Raw genomic sequence first — 20902 nt, forward strand, 5'->3', positions numbered from 1 at the left:
AAGACCTACTTCCAATCTTGCCTTTGTGAAGTACTGGCAGTGGGATCATGGACAATTGACTTAACCTCCATGGTCCAGGAAATTTTCTAAGACAAGATGTGACAGATGAATAGTTGATCAGTATCCTGTGGGAAAAATTTTCCATAATGGAAGAGACACACACTTCTGACATCACAGGTCCCTACCAAAAACAAGTTCAGAACTGGTTTAGTCATTAGATCAAAGGATGCCAATTTGGGATTATGGAGGTTCTAGAGAATTATCACAAGGATTTGTCTTTAATCTTATTTTATCCAGTGCTCCCCCCAATCCCACTCCACAATGACTTAGCATGCTTATCAAATCAGCAAATGACATAAAGATGTCGTAGATAGCTAACACGTGAGTAGTATCATCTGGACCTAAAAAATTCTTGACACACAGAAGCTAAAAAGACAAAATTCTGGAAGCAGAAATGTTAAATATCATAATTAATTTTTTAAATTAAATTAGTTATACAAATACAAGATGGAGGAAACATGTATATTGCCATTTGAAAAGTATTTGAGGAAAAGCTAAGCCTCTCAGCTCTGCATTTCTTATCCTAGGGATATGCTCTTCTGGTTGGTAAGAATCCACTGTATCTATCACTAATCTTGCTTCACCTAGGTAATATTTCTGCCACACCACTCTGTGAATGCTTCTACTGTCACACTTTAAGCCAGACTTCCAGAAACCATGCCCTAGGGAACTTCATCCATCCAGCTTTGGAGCTTCTGCCTCAGCCTATGCTATCCTGACTCATGATATCGAGCCAGCATCATGGTCTTCTTTCCATGTCCCTGAATGTGTCCCTACCTCCCTGTCCTATTTACCACTTCTTGATTTTGGACAGTAATGAAATCAAATCAACTACAATTGCTTCTGGAAGGAGTATGTCAATCAGCCTCCCTGTGGTTCCATTTATCATCCCTGTGGCTTTCCAGACCAACATATCCTTCACCAGCTACTACTTCTCATATACTGTCTTTTCCCTCCCCTTTCCCCACCGTTGGAAAGTAAACACTCTGAAGAAAGAATTTGTCTCTCTCTGACATACACAGCTCACAGAAAGTTGTGGTCTGTATATCAAGAGACTTACTGATGTATTAAAATCAAAGCTTAATCAGAAGGGTACATTTAAAGCAACTACTTCTTACTTAATACCAGTTTTGACATGCATTTTTAAGACAAAAAAGGATGACAACAGATTTTAAAAGAATTGTAATTAAAAATTATCTAACATTAACAAAACACAGGGTCAAGTACCCTAAAGTAGCTATTGAAAGGTTAATGATTTCCTCATCAAAAAGAATGAGGAGGGTGGATATTCTCAGAGCATATAAACTGGTTAAAAACTTATATAAACACATTTTGGACAAACATACATAAATGACTTTACTGATCAAGAGTAACAAAGGCTACTACTACACTACTGGAGTTAGTAAATATAACCAAAAGTGGAGCCTATGAAACAACCAAGATCCAAAATCAGAATCAAATGTCCCTCCATGGGTGTCATCCACTTTAACTCAACCAATAATACCAAGAACCACCATTATCACCAATAAATATTATCTTTAAGGAGCCTTGACTTGGTACAGATCTTCCAAGGAAACTCATAGAAACTACAACATTTCATTTCAAATTGTGAACATTTAGGACTTCCCAAATACCAAGAGAGATGTGATCAGGTAGCTAGGTTTACTATCCTTCATTAACTAATGAATAACAAATCTTGTATTATAAATACAGATCCCAAAACATTCTTGTGAATTCAACAAGTAGATTGTACTAGAATTGGGGCCTCATCATAGATACAACCATTGCTCACAATTGTCCAGATATAGCATTGATTCATAAAAATGTAAGATCAATTTTTTCTAAAACAGATGTTGCCGTATCTATAAGAAACTCATAATCTCCAAGTTACAGGGATTCGATCAATCAGCAAGCATTTAGTAATCACCAACTATATGCCAGATACTATGCTAAAGATGAGATAAAATGACAAAAATGAAACAGCTTTCTATTCTCAGGGAATCTTTCTGCAGGAGATAACGTATGTGTGTATATGTACATGGGTAAGTATAAATATAGCGTATGCAAAATGAATATAAGATAATTTGAGGAAGGAAGATTCTAATAACCAAGGCAGCAAGAAAGGCCTCAAGTAGAAGGACTTGAGTTTTAAAGGAACCAAGGATTCCAAGATGCTGGAAAAAGAAGGGAGAGCATTCTAAACATGAGAAATAGCCAATGCAAAAGAAAAGAAATAGAAGGTAGACTATTGCATATGAATACTGGCAAGTAAGCTATGTATCAAAGAATGCAGAAAGGGATATGACATGTCAAAAGGTTGGAAAGATAGAAAGGAGTGAGATTATGAAAAGTTTTAAACTAAAGAATTTCTGTTTGATCTTTCTTAGAGATAATAGGGAGCCACGGGAGTTGAGTGACATGGTCAGAACTATGCTTTATGAAAATCACTTTTTATGTGGCGGATGGATTAGAGGGGGGGAAAAAAGTGAGACAAAGAAACCAACTAGGACTATACTGCATTAGTCCAGGCAAAAGGTGGTGGAGGCCAGAACTAGAGTGAAGAGAAGATGTCTGCCAGAAATGTCTTTTCAAAAAGACAAGATTTGGTAACTCACTGGATGTATGGACTCAATGAGAATGAGAAATGGAAGTTTATGTACCATGCTTGTGAACTTGAGTGATTGGCAGGAGAGTGATGCCCTTGACTAACACAGGGAAGTGTGGAATGATTACCGTATTTATTATATTATAAGGGATTTGTAACATGGTTTTTGGAACTGAAATTCCTTAGACTTGTTTTAGTCCAGGGGTAGTAAAAATATAAGCCTCACTTTATAGTTTTTTCAGACTAACAATATGTAATTAAATCACACATGATCCTTATACAGAAAGTAAATTTTGTTATTCAGTCAATATACAGCAAAATGGAAAACTTTATGTTGATTCAATATGCAAGTCAGGGCAGATATGTTTAAGAACAATTTGATTCTTTCCATTTCCCCCTTCTCTATTTTGAAAGGTTGTTTCCTTGGACCTCACTCATTCATGGAAGTAGTGACTCATAAAGTGGATATACTTATAGCACCACCAGTCCCATCCCTGTTTGTTACAATTTCTACAAAACTGAACTGACAAGCCCTTAAAAATGGAAGAGAATCACAAGAGTTTTTGGTTTTTCAGCCCCACTGTATATCTTCCTGTCGGGTGTCTTTGTTACTTGGAATTTCTGCTTGGCTGAAACTTAGTTTAAATTCTCTTCCTTGGCATGTGACATGTTTGGAATCCTTACAAAAAAAAGCTAGTTTTCGCTAGTAAAGACAATGGTCTCATGCTTTTCCCATCTACTTTTCTACCATGTGCATCTTAAACTCTCCCATTCTCTAATTCTGCTACTTAACTTCACTAAGCTTCAGTTTTTCATCTTGATAAATGAGATGTTGTTCAGTTATGTCCAACTTTTCATGACCCCATTGGAGGATTTTCTTGGTAAAGGTACTGGAGTGGTTTGCCATCTCCTTCTCCAGCTCATTTTACAGATGAGGAAACTGAGGCAAACAAGATTAAATGACTTGTCCAGGGTCACACAACTCATAAATGTCTGAGGCTAGATTTGAACTAGGGTAGATGAGTCTTCCTAACTTTAAACCTGGCATCTATTCACTATACCGTATAGCTGCCCCATCAATGAAAATAGCATGTGTTTAATGCTCAGTGTTTGCCAGGCATTGTGCTAAGTATTGGAGATATAAATGCAAAAATCTGTTCTCAAGTAACACACATTTTAATAAAGGAAAAGAAGAATCCCAGAAAATATTATTCAGTGTCTTTTTGATTCCAGGTCAGGCATTTTATGTACTGCCCCCAATAGATGAGATAATAAGTCTCATTTCCATAACCCAACTCGCAAGATTGTTGATAGATAGTATCATTTACCCAAATATATCTTTCTTGGTTTTTCCTACTACTGATATCTATTGGGGGTATTTAACAAGGAGGGTCCAGTCCTTAAAACTGTACATTATTGATGGAATTCTAGTAAAGCTGTCCCCAGTCCCAATATTGTAATTTCCTTATGGGCCCCACTGAACAGTAGGCATGTCCTGATTTAACCACATGATTTGGCTTTAACAACACCACAGGCCTCCAGATAGGCAACTGCTCCCAGCTCTTGTCTAGGTTCATACACAGGCAGCTCTCTGCTCCTCCTCCTTGTCTCAGCTCAAGGGGCCTGTACCACTCCAAACTCTTCCTGCTTCTGCCTGACAGCAGGCTCCAGGGGCTCCTGCCTGGAGCTTCTGTTTCTAGGAAAACAAAGCTTAACAGGGCTATAACAATTTTTATGCACATCACCAGCACCATCATCTCAATCCACTTGGACAGCTCTTAAAAAGGGCATAAACTAAGCTTCCTTCCAATGGGCGGATCTCCTCTCTTCAGCTCAATTCACTCATGAAGACCAACAGACAGGTTTTCTGTCTGAGAAATCAACACAGATCAACAGAGGGAGCACTGACATCACAAACATTCTTTCTGTTAGTCCTCTACACAAGCAAGTTCCCCTACATACACATATACACACATATACATTTATGTACACGTGTGTATGTGTCTATATATCTATATGTCTATGTACATATATGTTCTGTTTCCCATCAAAGATTCTTGATTCAATACAATACCCTTGATTCAATCCAAGACTCGATTCAATCAAATGCTCTTGATTCAAAGGCAAGACTCAATCCAAGGCACTTCATTGGCTAAAACTCAAGCCAGAAAAACAGCAAAAAATCCTACTTTTCTTGCCATTACAGTTACATATAAAATCACAGAATCTCAGTGGGAAAAGTGACCTTTGAGTTCACAGGCTGGGCAGTTAGAAGGGACCTAAGAAATTATCTAGACCAATCCCCTCATGTAATAGATGAAGAAGCTAACATCCAGGGAAGTTAAATAACTTGCCCAAAGTTCACTTAAATGACAAGTTGATGAAAGAACTGAGAATTGAACTGAAATCCTCTGGACACTGCACAAGAATCCTCTCCATAATATCTTAAATAAGCAGCAATCAGCTTCTTCTTAAAGACCCATAGAGACAAGGAAAACACTGTTTTCTGAAGCTGTACATTGTTTTGGACATCATGTTGTTTTTCCTTATATTTGAGCCTAAATGTGCCTCTGAAATTTTTAACAGTTACTTATAACTGTCCTCTAAGAGAAAGCAAAAGGAAAGAGTCTAATCTGTCTGCCACATGACAGCCTTTCAAATACTTAGAGACTGTTACTATATCCCTCAGGCAGCTAGATGCCTCAGTGGATAGAATGCTGAGCCTGGCTTCAGTTGTGAACTCAGATATTTACTAGCCATGTGATCCTAGGCAAGTCACTTAACCCTATTTGCCTTAATCCACTGGAAAAGGAAATGGCAAACCACTCTAGTATCTGTGTCAAGAAAACCCCATGGACTATGGTCCATAGAGTCATGAAGAGTTAGGCTCCAATGGACTTGAATGACCGAATAACTTCAATCATGTGCCTCTAAACCTTCTCATTTCAAGACTAAACATCCTTAATTCCTTCTATTCCTCCTGTCATATGAGTTTATTGTCTTGCCACTATCTTGGTAGATCTCCATGTCCATATTCTAGTTTATCCTTATTGAATATAAGGCAGAGCACAGTGAGATTGTCACTTCTGGGACAATTGGGAGTTTCTATTACTGTAATCTAAGCTCATCTTTTTTTTTTTTTTTTTGGCTAACACATTCCATTGTTGACATATTGAATTTGAAGATTACTAAACTAGATGGCTGTGATATTTGAATTAGTTGACTCTAGGTCTGCCCCAGACTACTATACCATATCTTAGAGAGGCTTTGTGACTATGCCAGCCTGGCATTTTGCTTTTATAAGCACTCCTTTCTCTTTGTTCTGGTTCTCATTTCTCAGACTCTGTATCCTACCTTCCTACTCCAACTTGTGGTACTCTGGAATCATTTTCCATTGTAGCCACATCCCTCATAAGGCCATTCATTACCTGTCAAGACTCCTCTGGCCCTTATATTTCTTATTTTCTCCCAGGCTGTTACTGCCCAATTCTGTGTTCTGATAGCCCAGTATAACTAGTAGGTAGCTAATCAGCCTTTGTTAAATGAACTAAAGAATTTGTTCTTTATACAATTTGTTTTCAGAGATATTTAGGATTTCTTAAAAACCACTAAGTAGTCAATCAATAAGCAATTATTGAACTACACAATGGATAGAGAGCTGGATTAGGAGTCAAGAAGAATGAGTTTGAATCCTATCTCCGACATTTACTAGTTGTGTGACTCTGGGAAATTCACGTAACCACCCTCAGCCTTAGTTTTGTCCTGTATAAAATTGAGATAATTATAGCTCCTACCTGTCTGGGTTGTTTAAGGATCAAAGGGATTTATATATATATATATATATGTGTGTGTGTGTGTGTGTGTGTGTATGTATATATATGTGTGTGTGTGTGCGTGCATACACCACATATATATGATATATGTATATAGTTTTGCAAATCTTAAAAAGTGCTACATAAATACTAGTTTTTATTGTTATTTTCATTGTTATGAGCCAGCTACAGGCACTGGACATACAGTGAGAGAAATGCAACTTCCTGCCTTCAAGAAGCAACATGCACACATACGAGGAAATACAAAACGTAATGCAAAGTCAATATAAGGTAATTTTTTAGGGGCACAGAATGAGAATAATGCAATTATATGGCACTTAAACTGAGCTTTGAAGGACAGTAAGAATAGGGGAGAGGAAGTAGGGTGTTACACTGCAACCTGGACATGAGAAGGGAGGTGGAATACAGTATAAGTTAAATAGCAAGTAATGGAGTTTGGCTAGAGGAGTAGTTCTTAATCTGGGATCTTGAAACTTCTTTTTTTAAAAAAATTATTAGCTATTTCAATATAAGGACAGCTAAGTGGCACAATAGATAGAGTCCTGAGCCTGGAGCCAGGAAGACTCATTTTCCTGAGTTCAGATCTTGCCTCAAACACCTATTAGCTGTGTGACCCTGGGCAAGTCACTCAACCCTACATAAGTAAGGAGGATTTTGTTATCCTTTATAGAGTCAGTTTCTCAGGATCCATGGCCATGGCAATGTCTAGTTTTGAGGTGTTAGATAAAAACTCCCAGGATAGCCCCAAGGATTCTAGATAGTAATTCCTAGAATCACAGTGATAGTCTTCCTGAGACTGCACAGTACAATATAGAGATGACATAAGTAATAGTTAATATGCTTTCACAGAATATTGCTAAAAGTTAATCTGAAAGCTTAATGTTGGCAAGATGCATTCTTTGTCTGTTGCCCTAGAAAGCAAGTAGGCACTGGTCAGTGAATGGGGGAAACCATGGGGAACCCATAGGGGAATCTGTGTGTACCTTAACCAGCCCCCATCAAGGCCTGAAGGAATGGTGCACAAGCTGTGCTTGTCTCCATTGACCCCATCATGATGTGAGGGTAGTTGCCTCCCTCTTTTCATTGGCTCCTCTCAGGAGGTTGATTAGGGAATGCTATAGGAGCTGGTACTCTTATTATCAGCAACTCCCTCTTGAGAAGGCTAGACAGCATACAGTAAGATTATTAACCCCTCTGAATCTGTCTTCCTGTCCTGCCTGTCTGACCAGATCATGAGTGAATCTATTGGAGCCTGGAGTCCAAAACCTCTAGTGCCTCCTGCGTGTTATCTGTGAAACACCCTATTTGCCTCAGTTTCTTCATCTATAAAAATGAGCAAAAGGAAATGGCAAACCACTCCAACATCTTCGCTAAGAAAATCTCAAATGAGGTCACAAAGTCAGCCATGACTGAAAAACTACAGAACAACAACGTTTCAGTATAATTGGTGTCCTTTGTAATCCATGTGTTTTATTTTATTCATATCAGATACATAATTCTGAGAAGGGATCTGTCCATGACACAACAAAGGTTAAGAAGCCCTGGGCTAGAACAAGGAGTATATGAAGGCAAGTGACACTTACTAAGTCTGGAAAGGTAAGTTGGAGACAGATCTTGAAAAGAGGCAGATTTTAAACCTAAATCAAGGTCAGACTTGTGCTTTCCAATGTCAATTTGACAACTATGTAGTGAATGGATAAGAACAGGGAGATGCCTGAGGCAGGAAGCTATTGCAAAAGTTTACGCAAGAGTTGCCAAGAGATCTGGACAACAAACCAAATTTTCTTGGGTTCCACTGAGTCATCATGATCTGAGTTTGGGGCAGTGGCTCTCTATATCTGGCTGTTTTAAGTGTCTGAGGTGGCAATTAGACTCACATTTTTCTGATTTCAAGTTCAGAGTTATTTTCAGACTGAGACCATCCTGGAAACCTGGGGTCTATCAGAAAACACAGACAGCTTTAAGGATTGTTGATTTTTAAATGTGAAATGATTCTTCACTTTCGATGCTTAAGTGCATCAAAATAGAAGAATTCCCTTTTCCTTTCCAATGCAAGGATAAATCCCCCTCATCTGGGAGCACACAGCTGTGTGCTAACTAGAATGTAGACTCAGGAATCTTCTTTTGAAACTCTTCCACATCTGCCTTCTGTCTGTCATTCAAGTAAGGACCTCGTAGATGCACATTAACTGTACTAAAAAATAGACAAGTGAACTACCACCTCATTTAGAAAAGAAAGAAACCCACATACTTTTTATATTAAGACGTGCTATGAGTAGGAGCTAAAACTAGGTGGTGCTTAGCAGCTGCATGAGTTATAAAAAGCACTTAGTTTAAATCATATATTCATAAAAAGACCTTTGGAAAAGACATGTTTTTCCTTCTTAGAAATTAAACTTAGCTCATTATGGGGGGAAGGATATTCTCAAATGAAAATAATATCAGAAATTGCTTAAAATAAATAAAATAGAACAAAATAGTCTCGACAAAGAGTAGGATGCTAGAGTCTATGGAAACAGTAAAATTGTCCATGCCCACAAGGGAGAATAAAGAAAATCAGCCTAATGCCATTTAACATGAAATGATTAATGAGCCTGCAGATTGGATGGCTGAAAGTTGCGATGCTTTATCTGCTGATGACAATACACTGTGAGCTAAGAGCAAATGCATATTCTAAACGTAGCATGCAAAGGTACTAACGATGCTCTGAAAATCACTATTCGTTAGGAAGGTAAACTCAAACAATGATTTTCATCAGATGGGAAAGGAAAATAAGATTAACAAGGAGGGAGGGGGTTGGGCTAAAATGCTTGCTGAATTTAAATTACCAGCCTGATATTGGATCATATGCTCTGGAGAAGTAAGCCTCCCAGCATTACCTTAATACAAAGAAAAATTGACTCCCAGAAACATTTTTAACAAGAATAGATGTGTTGAAGAGTTAGAGTTAGAAGAAAAAGCTGATGACATTTGGTTGCACTCTGGTAATAACTACTGAGTTTAGTGATAGAACAATGCCAACTATTTAGGAGAAAAAATATCTCAGCTAGCAAGTATGGAATGAAAATTGACTTTGGAAAAATGCAATGCATTTAGTAATGGTTTTCATATTTTCAGGAAATGTACTTGATAACAGGAAGAGTATAAAGTCTCCTTCTTCTCCTACTCCTCCTGGATAAAGGAGTCCAAAGTTTAATGAGATATGGAAGTCTATGCATCCCAGCTAAATTTATGTAAATTTAGCTTTAGGAATAATATGTGATAACCCAATAATCCAAATGTGAGCAGTGGACTCAGAAAATGAGTAAGAAAATATTATAGAAGGCTAATCATTTTAGTTGACTGTTGCTAAGTCTATTTGTATAAATTAATATGGCATGGCCAGAGACCAAATGTTAGCTGGTGAGTAGAACAACACAGAAGAGAGTCCTTAATTTTTCTGTTTACCTCTCTAGTGTTAAGAATAAATTTTTTTTGTGATATCGTTCCCCCATAAAAGCCATTAGTGTCTATAACTTAGGTAGTATCTATTTCAAATTTTGTGACTGTATTAAATTTGAAATTCATAGGCACTAATTTTTACCTTTGTTAAGTACCAAGACCTTCTTCACTGAGTCAATCAATCAGAATTAAGTATGAATAGAACCTGTACATCTCCTTTAATCAGTCCAGGTCATTCTATCAATGACTTGTCATGCCTTAAGGAATCTGTCTAAAAGGAAGAAGCTATCTCAGACACACAGGAAGTCTGAGGATCTGGAAGTAGAGAAGAAGCCTATGGGTGATACAGAATTGAACCAAGAATCAGCATCCCTGGGACAACTAATGAAAGGAGAACAAGTAGAACTGAACTATGGAGAGAAAGGACATAGAGAGGAGGGCCATCCTATAGGCATTTTGGAGCAGAAGACCTGGTCATGACTACATCCATTCATTTATTCAAGGACTAGGGAAAAGTCCTGGTCTCTACCCTGCCTGGTGACAATTTATTCATGAACATAATGATATTATCTGTTGTTTCATTACCCAACTTTTCAGTAACTTGGATTTTTGCCTCAATCATAAGGATGCCAGGGGTTAACTAAAAATAGATATCATTGTAGTACATTTAATCAGAGAGCCTAACCTCTGCCTAAACACAGGACTTTTTCTAACTAGGTGTTGTGAATGATTGTTTTTGAACTCATAACATTTTGTTCAAAATAAAATTCTTAAGGTCTCAGAAGAGGGAACCGCTTGGATCTTAGTGGCCATTAATTAGGGGCTTCAGTGGCCCCTAAGGCTGGCAAGGTAAAATTTTAACAGGATAGTATACATTTTTGTATATTTTAGAGGGTTTTTTTAATGAGTACAAGGAACAATAAAAAGGTTTGATAGTTGAGAATAAAGTTGGAAAGGTAGATTGTGGTTAGGTTGTCAAGTGGTTTAAATGCCTAACAGAGGAGTTTATATTTGATCCTAAAGTAAACAGAGAACCACTGGAGTTTATTAAGCTGTGGGGTGATATGGTCAAATTTACATTTGAGGAAAATAATTTTGGCAACTGAAGGAAGGATGGATTAGATTTGAGGGGTTTTGAGTCAGGAAGACTCAATTAGGAAGACATTGAAACAACCCAGAAGAAACATGACAAGGGCCTAAACTGGGCTGATGCCTATGTGAAAAGAGAGAAGGGGACACGTGAGAGATCTAGAAAGAGAGCAACAGCTTCAATATGTGGTCCTCCTAACTGGTCAACCCATCCTCTGAAGAGCTACCAAACATGTTCCTAACGTGCAGTTATGATCATGTTACTCCTTTGCTCAAGAAGCTTTAGGGGCTCCATCTTGTCTCTAGAATAAAATATAAACTTCTCTAGGCTCCAATTTATCTTTCCAGACTAATTTCTTATTACTCTCCGTTATATACTATTACATACTCTATGTTCTGGGCAAAATGTATTATTTACTTTTCTCCATACATTTTGTTCTATCTCTGTCTTATGACAAATGAAAGGCCTGAGAGACATTGTTTCTGGTAATTAATAACCAATTTATTAATTAGGCTAGCAAATAATCAACAAATTGAGGTTGGTAACAAGTGGCTGAATGTTTAAATACCCTTGGAAAAGGGGGTATCCTGGGTGTGAAAATTAACTCTGGCTTACAATTAATAAGAGAATGAATATTATAATGAGAGGAGGGTTTTTTCTAATCAGGGGTTTGGGGGAAAATGACCGATCATGTCAGCATCATCCTAGATCAGTTAGCCTCTAGCAATCTATATGAAAGAAACTATTTTCTTCCAAAGTCTTACCTGAGTTGGACAATGGGCTGGAATTCACCTAGATTAGATTCTCTTTACTCTTTAATCAGAAACAAAATCTCCCAGTTGGGTGAGGTCCTGTTCAAGATTGAGGAGAATGTGTCATTAGCCCTGTCCTGTTCTAGGACTGAGTTTGGAATGAGGAAGTAAAAAGAGAAAAAAAAATACTAATAACTAACCTACCAATAATTGGTTATTAATAATCAAAAAGAGGTTCTTTGAATCCCATATATAAAATTCTTTATTAATATAAAAAGAAAATAATGATTTTTCTCAGTATTCTGTTTCTAATCACAGCTCAAAGCACCTCCATCCCCATACTTAGAACACCCTCCATTCCCTCCCTATCCTTTGGATTATCCTCTTTGGTGTTCAGCTTAGGTGCATCCTCCCCTGCCTCCATTTTATTCTCTCTCATTTCACATTGCCATCATATTAGTTTCCCCTAAAGCACTGATTTCATTATGTTATTCTCCCACTTGAAGATTTAGAGTGCTAAAAATATAGTACTAAAAAAAAAAGATTTACAGTCACTCCCAATGTCATTTTCTATCTTCTATTTTGTATTGTCACTCAATTGTTCTATTTGAATCCTGTCTTTTCTTCCCAAATAGGTCTGTAAGTACTTGGAGCATAGGGTTGTACCTTGTATTTCTTTGGTATTCTGCCTCAGAACTCAGCACTATGTTTTGATGTAATAAATCCTCAATGAATATTTCTATATGAATGAATATGGTAAGAAATATAAGCAAAAGGCCAGAAAGTAACAGCCTGAGTTCTTAAATTTAGAGTAATTATTATGTACCTAAAAAAAAATCACCCTAAGAAATATATACAAGATTTACATGAAACTGAAAGACAGATGTTAAATCACCTTGCCTACTACTAATTTGTTTTTATTGGCATTGTAATCTCATAAATTTGACACTTCTGAGATAAACTCTTGGAAATATTTTACTAAATTACAGAACATGAATTTTGCTGATTTGAATGACCATAGATTCATTTAGCTTTGTCTAATCAATCACAACATTCTCTTCTTTACACAGAAAAAGAGTTTGAAGACATCTAAGTTATTCTCTAAAAGAATAAGGTCTATTCTTGTTTTATGTGCTTCCACTGTGGCTTCCAGTAAACATCTACTTTTCTAAGGCCTTAAATTTTTCCATATTGTTTTTTTTTCCTCATCAGAGGACATGTGAGACTTGTATGTTAGTTATCATCATTAAAAGTTAATTACATTCACAAGGCTAAGGTGGGCTGACAAGAGTGGCCTGTGAACTATTTATTCTAAATGTGTCAGGTTATCAGTTGGATACCTCAGACTAGGAAACAGAGAAGTATAGCTAATTTGAGGCATTTTTCAGAGAGAAAATTTTTCATCATTTCACCAACCCCTCAAGAAATCTATCATTTTATAAATGCCACAAAGCAATAATGCATCTAGAACCAGACATCTGGAAACATTTGATCCTATCTGATGAATCTATAGATCATCAGAAATTAGCCCACAACTTAGTCTCAGAGGGGATCTGTCTTGTTGAAACCATCTGATCTTGAAAGGTTAATGGAACAATTAAGCTTCCTTTCCTACTAAGAGGAAACAAAGCACCATATAACCACTATGATATGTGAACAAAAACGGGATTTATTTTCTTACATGAATGGGTACAAGTGCCTCCATTTGACCATCATCATTTTTGTTTGGAGTTTATAACCTAGGTAACACAGAGAAAAACTATCCTTGTTAGAAGTTTATAGCTCAGCCAGTCTATAGGAGAATGGCTAACAAGGAAGTCTACCTGAAATTATGTTCCTCTTCAGAAGAGTTTAGTTTGCACTGAACTATAAAAGGGTACTCTATAGAACCTAGGGTTCATGGATAGATACTGGGGGAAATCCATGAACTTGGACTGGAAAAAAATTACATCTTTATTTTCCCTAACTTCCACCTGAAATTTAGCATTTTCTTCAATGATTATTTTCTTAAAATCGTTATTCTGAGAAAGGATTCAGAGGCTTCATCAAACTGCCAAAAGAGTTCTATGACTCAGAAAAGGTTAAGAACCTTTGTGCAGTATGTTCAAACAATAGATTCTTCTTGAAGTTTCAAGGTTATTTGCATGATAGAAAGAAGGTGGCTTCTCAAAACCTTTCCTCCAGAGATTATGAGTTTTCCAGGGACTTGTTCCCTTTCCCAGTGATTCAGGAGTCTGCAGGAGTTTGTGCCCATTTGTGTACTGGAGGAGAGCAACACGATAATTGCATTACTTTATTTCACTGTTATTTACTTGATATTCTAGCCCAATGAAATACTTTGTTCCTCTGGTGTCTTGGTAGAGACTACAGGGGCACAAGCTGAATATGAGTCCCAACTTTGAACCAAAGTAACAGTGACTCCTATAGTTGAATAAACATACGAAATTATAGAAGAAAGAATTAATTTAGAGATAGAGATCTTGGGTTGGAATCCTGACCCAGTTATTTCCTATCTATGTTCTATGTAAGTTCTTTTGGGGAATGTTATTTAGAAGAGGTCATTAAGGTGGTTGTTGAGGTGGGTATGGAAATGAGTAGAAAGGTAGTTTAAAGGAACTACCTTAGAGTATGATAATGTATTTGATTCTAAAGATGGTAAATCCTCTGCAGAAAGATGCTAATCAGGATTATAGAGGGTTTTAAGCATTTTTAAGCTCATGGAAGATTTGATCCAAAGTAATGTTGCTCTAAGGATGGAAGAAAGAAGCCCATGAAGACCTCCAATTGTGAGTTTTAATAACAAGGTAAAAAAAGTCAAGAGAAGGAGTATACAGGAAGATACTATGGAATTTTAGAGTTGGATAGGATCTTAGAGATGCAATTAGCTCAAACCACTCAAGTTACAGATAAGAAAGCTGACTTTCAGAGACTTCTTAAAACAGACTACTGGCCAACTCCTTGTCTTCTATAACAAAGAATTAGACCTATGGCTTGAATTCAACTCAACTAACATATTGTTAGTTTCCAGAATGCTAGTGTAGGATGTGAGGTATCCTGTATCTAATAAAGAGGAGCCCTTATGGCAAACTAACCCACATTCAAGGTACTCTGTAGATCTGCAGACGGAAAAAAACCAAAACTCATGAGCCTCCAAAAGGCTTATTTGTACAACTCAGCCAAATAACAAAATTAATTCAAGCAAAAATATTTAATAAAATATATCAACAAACATTTTATGTCTACTACAGGATAAAGACAAAAGTAAAACAATCCCAATCTTCCAGGTGTTACATTTGGTTTGAGGAAACAGACATAGATAGATACAAAATAGATATAAAGTATTTGGGAAAGCACTTGGAACTAAGGGAGAGGGATCAGAAATGGTTGCCTATAGAAGGTGGGACCTGAGATGAATTTTGAAGGAAACTAGAGACTCTAGAGTGTAAGTGAGGAAGGAGTACATCAGCAGGCATGCGGTAGAGGAACTTCAAATCAAGGAAATAGGAATAGTAAGTAACAATAAAGTGTGTTCCTCATATATCCAGAGAAACCTGTCCCACAAATAGACACAACAGGGGAAGAAGACAAGAGTTACTAAGACCTTATTATGTATCAAGCACTGTGCTAAACATTTTACAAACATCTCATTTGATCCTCACAATGACTCTGGGAGGTGGGTGCTGTTATCATCCCCATTTTACAGAAGAAGAAATGAGGCTAATAACTGTGAAGAGATCGATCTAGGGTCACCCATCTAGGAAGTGTCTAAGGCTGTGTGAATTCAGGTCTGTCTGCTTCTAAGTCCAACACTCTATCCGTTAGTGGAAACAATGACCACACACATAGGGAACGTGTATGTAGGGCAAGAATTTAAAAGGACAATTCATATTTCTAATGAAGCAGAGCTTCCCATGTCTTCTGCTGATATCACTGCAGTAACACCAGTGTGCCTTCACTGACCCTGCTAACTCCACCGCTCCCTTGATCAGCACAGGGAAATGGCAGGGAGTCTTTGCTGTACACTGCTTCCTTTCGGTCTCGTGTGGCTGTTGCTTGATGGTGTTTCACCGATCTCAGGATCACTGCTGATCGGCTGCAGCCATGGCTTCACAGGATATGAGATTGAGGAGTTTCTCCTGATGTGAGGTCTCCAACTTCAGTGGAAATCTTCAGCATCCTCTTCCTCAGAAGAGTGTATTAGTAAGAGAAGGTCCTCACACAGGCAGGGATCGAACCAGTAAAAAAAAAAAATCCCATAAAACTTTTTTCTCCTCTGTAAGGGGAGTGTCTCAGTTGTCAGAGCTTAGTTATAATGGGCATTTCTCTCAAAAAAGGACATTTCTTGCCTCAGGAGGCAACTTCAAAGAACACTAAACAGTCAGACATCTAAGTAGCTCCCTAAAGGCTTTATATTTATTTTTTAACCTTAATTTCCTTCACACCAAGGGTTTTGTCTCTGTCTCTAGCTGCTATGGTTAGTAAGTCTTTGCAGCTTCCATATACTGTCTGTTCAATAAACTGTACCCATTCAGCTTTGTCTTAGAGGCTGCCCTTCCAACAAACTTTTCACAAGGGTGAGGTCAGAGGTCCCATAGTTTTTTTTTTCCCAGCAATCTCAATATTTTTTTTTCTTTAACAGGAACACTTTTATATGAACTGGTTTAAAGTGAACGTACAGGTAAAGATCCTCTCTTCCCCCAAGTATTGTCACTAATCTCATTGAACTCTCCAGGAAATTATAAAAAGTCTTCATTAAATATCTATGTTGGAGAATTGTGAGGGAAAAGAGGTAACCATTATGACTCTTACAATTGACTAAAGAAGAACAGGTATTAAGGCGGAAGATACAAAAAGTCTGTTTTTTAAAGGATTACATAATTTTCATGGAAGCAGTACTACTATTGCCCCCACCCCTCTTCTCCTCCCTTGCTTGGATTTATGTAATTAGCTCCTTTTTATAAAGCAGAGCAGTCTTCCTAGAGGAAAGTAATTCCTTATAATAATGCATATGCTTGTTATGTTGGGTTTTTTTAAGTACAATAAGAGTCTTGACAATGCAATGTAGAATTTTGGGGATGTTTGTCTCCAACATACTTAAACTGCTACTCATCACCTTCACTATTCTAGTTTTTAAATATAAATTCAAGTCCTCCTCCCCCCTAAGAAAGAAAGAAAAGAATAAAGGAGAAAAGAAAAAGGAAGAAAGGGGAAAAAAAGGAATAAGGAAGGGAGGAATGTAGAAAGACATGCCAATCTCATCTCTTTTGGAGGTAATTATCATATCATACTCTTTAACAAGAAACACCCCCCCCCCAAAACCCCAACAAAAACAATAAGCCATTTAGAAGCATTTGACTCCAAGAAACTACATCATGAGTATCCGCTCTACCCCCAGTAAAACTTTCTCAGCAGAAGGGCTAAACCAGGTTGAGAGTAGCCAACAGGCTTGAAACCCATCAGTGACTTAGGGGAATGACTACTGCAAGTTTGGGAAGACTTCCCCCAGCAGAATGGGTGGAGGAGAACAATTTGTTCCAACAGTCCATGAAGGTGGCTGAAGCAGTGGCTGTGAAGTGCCTTGAGCTTGGTTAGCCATCGGAGGTTATCCACTAACTCTGCCTCCCTTAAATCCTATTCATTGGGAAGTCAAGACATCACCCTGTTACATCACTGATCCACTTAGAAAATGAAGGATGAACAGCAGCGTATAATGGAGAGTCCAGATTCATTATAACTCCTGCCTGCTGATATATAATCTTCTGGAAAGTGAACAGGTAGGCCAAGATGGAGCCTCCAAAGCAGAGTTCTTGCTATTAAATGGGGAAAATGATTTTGATTTTCATTGTGTAAGGGGCTAGGACAATAATTTCTTTCTGCATCCTGTTAGCAACGCCTGGAAACATGATGGTACCAGAAAAACAAAACAACCAAAAAACTATAGCCTCTAACATGAAGTAGTATTGGTATACACAGATCCTTATGATTATCGACATCATATTTCATGTTTGAGTTGATTCCATACCTAAGAAAGGCAGTTGGAAGAGAGATTCTGGGAATTTGAATCTCTCCTTGCCACTAGATAAACTAGAGGAGCGGCAGCCAATTCCTGCTTGAAGTCTAGGGCAGTGCAACACAGCTTTTCTATCATGTTTTGCCCAATTTCCCTCTCACTGTGGTTCTGAAGTCACAGTCTCTCTGGGATGGGATAATCTGTTAGGTCACAATCAGTCAGATCCAGAAGGAAGATGACTCAGTGTTGGGAAGGGTATACCTTCACAGATGGGTACAGTGTGGGTCACCCTATCATCAGAATCCAATCACAATACCAGTGATATGACCAGGGGCATAAAGGAATAGCAAAACTTGGAAGGCAATATAGAGGGCTGGGGTTTTGAAGATCTTTTAAGCATGATCTGCCATTTCTCTGACTGGAGTTTAGGGTGATTTTTGTGAGCTGCACAAAAGTGCTCTTCGGGGGCCACATGGAACTAATTGAAAGTATGGTGCCAGATCTTCCCCGTCACATCTCAGTTGGTGATAATACCGTATTTACAGGGATTCTCCAGGGTCTGAATAAGTCTGTTATTGTGACACTCAACCTCTCCATTTCCCAGCTGTCTTTCTGGCCCTTACCTGCCTTCATACTTTCATATCTAGGGCACCCAATAATAGAGGAGAAAAAAAAAAGTTTCAGGGACATGTCCTCCTGCAAAACCAGTTAGGCATATTCTAGAGCTACTAACAATATTATCATAATTCATGGAGAACTTTGAAGTGGAAAGTTCAAACCCTTAAGGCAGAGAGGAGGTGGTACCATACTTGGCCAGGGCTGGGGGTGGGGGGGTGGGGCAGAAAGTAGTATATTGTGGGTAGAAGAGCTCAGAGATAACCTCAAGCTCCATTTTCTTTTTGGTTTCCCAAACAAATCAATATCCCTCAAGGATCCAATCTGTTAATTTAGGGCCTTTGATTATGAACTCAATCATGATAGAAGAATGAATCATTATAAATAAAAACAAAAAATAATGACATGATTATCATTATACTTATTTTACAGACAAGAGAACATTCTCAGAGAGGTTCAGGTAGCTTGTTAAGTGTGAAAGCAGGGGAGTTCTAAGTTTTTAATTCTCCTGACTCCAAGTTCAGGTTTCTTTCTTCTATACCACCTTACATCTCTTAAATTTACAGACCTAAATAAAGTTGTAACTTCTCTACTTTCTCTTCTCTTGGATAAATATCCCAGGTTTTCTTCATATGTTTTATTGATTTCAATTGGGCTCTATAAATTATCAAATATTTTATAATAAATAATACAGTATGCAAAATGAAATACAATAAACCCTGCGCCAGATTACTTTGGGCCAGGACCTGAGCTAGATACTGAGAAACAAAGAAAAAAAATACAAAGAGTTATAACTAGTATTGTAGAATCTGCCTTAGGGCAAAGAATATAGAGAAGATATCCTCGATTCAACATTCTAAGACAAGTTTAGCAGCTGGTCACAGATGTGGAAGACTGTGGTTGAGAGAAGGAGGAGGGATCTTGACTTTCAGGATGTATGGCCCCATGAAAAATGGATACCTTAGAATGTTAGCTTCTGGGTTAATGACCTAGTGGCCCTGTGGCCTTGAGGCCATATGTGGCCATCTAGGTCCTCAAGTGCAGTCTTTTGACTGAATCCAATCTTCATAGATAAAATCCCCTTAATAAAAGGTCTAGATAATAATAAAAAAATTATCAAGCCCTGATATAGTGTTTGTCAATTTGGAAACTACAAATGCTCAAACTGAAAATTTAATAATCAATTTGAATTGGTTTCAGCATTTCCCCTCAAACCCTGCCTCCAACCAACTCCCATTAGTGTATATAGTCTGGATTCTGATGTCTTTTAGTGTTTTCATTTGATTTAATCACTTTTTAAAAAACCTGAACCTTCACATTAGAAATACTACTAACATTTGGTTAGATCACTAAGGTAAAGCTTTAGTTGTCTTTCGCTGACCTTAAGGTCGAGCAGAATATTGTTCTGTGTTCAGGTTCATCAGAATTATACATTAATTTCCATCCTTTAAAAAAAATTGAAAATTCTATTTCTTTATTAAAAGTTTAGCTAGTAAAACAGATTATTCTTTGAAAGAACTTAAAAAAAATGCTCAGGTTCTTTTTAGTTTGTTTGGCCAATCTAATACTTATTAGATATGCTAACTTATGTTGTTATTCAGTTCTGTCCAACTCTTTGTAACCCAGTGGACCATACTATCCAATGGGTTTTCTTGGCAAGGATACTGGAGGGGTTAGCCATTTCCTTCTCCAGTGGATTAAGGCAAACAGAAGTTAAGGGACTATTCCAGGGTCACATAATTAGTAAATGTCTGAGGCTGGATTTGAACTTGGGTCTTCCTGACTTCAGACCTACCAATCTATCCAATGAATTATCTTCTTGACTCATACTTACGTTACTCACTCCAAATCTTAGCATGATCTTTGAATCCTCATAGGTTTACACTGATTCTCCAGGTTTCAGGCTAATAGATAAGGTTAGGCATTAAAAAGATCCTTCCCCTCTACCAAGGACTTGCATATTGTTGAAAGGTGAAGGCTTTGTGCAGTGACTATTTACAAACTAGGTCTCCCAAATCTTTAAAAAAACTTTCAAAGACTGACCCTACTGTTCCTTCACATTATTATTGTACATTTTCCCTTCCTTTCATAGCCAAACTCCTAGAAAATTCTATCATGTCACACTAGTTGCTCCACTTTCTCCCTTCTAAGTTTTCAGTCCCTTGTGATCTAGCTTCTGACCTCAATACTCCATGGATGTGGCTTTCTCAAGGTATCAGTGATCTCTTTGGTCCAGTGGTGACACATTTTCAGGATGTAAGAGGGCACCTCTTTACTTCTTAATCACTAAATTCAATGGTCTCTTCCTTGTTGGATCATCTTTGTCAGTCTGGTAGATGTGAGGATGAACTTCACAGCTGTTTTAATTTGTATTTGTCTACTTATTAAGTGATTTCAATCTTTCCTCCTCCCCGGTCCATGGCTATTCATAGCTCGCATTTCTTCTTTTGAAAACTGTCTCTTCATATCCTTTGACTATTTATCTGTTTGAAAATA

The 20902-nt window shown here is 37.6% G+C and overlaps 1 long non-coding RNA gene across 1 annotated transcript in view; it reads left to right on the forward strand.

The window, feature by feature from the left end:
- LOC140513397 (uncharacterized) overlaps positions 1–12999 on the forward strand; it is an 81968-nt gene extending 68969 nt beyond the window's left edge. The window contains exons 3-5 of the long non-coding RNA XR_011970158.1: positions 6664–6768; positions 7987–8094; positions 12852–12999. This is a non-coding gene — a long non-coding RNA (uncharacterized lncRNA). The remainder of the gene's footprint in view (positions 1–6663; positions 6769–7986; positions 8095–12851) is intronic.
- The last annotated feature ends 7903 nt before the right edge of the window (positions 13000–20902 follow it).

This window comes from Notamacropus eugenii, chromosome 7 (genome assembly GCF_028372415.1).
Source record: "Notamacropus eugenii isolate mMacEug1 chromosome 7, mMacEug1.pri_v2, whole genome shotgun sequence".
Taxonomy (NCBI): Eukaryota; Metazoa; Chordata; class Mammalia; order Diprotodontia; family Macropodidae; genus Notamacropus; species Notamacropus eugenii.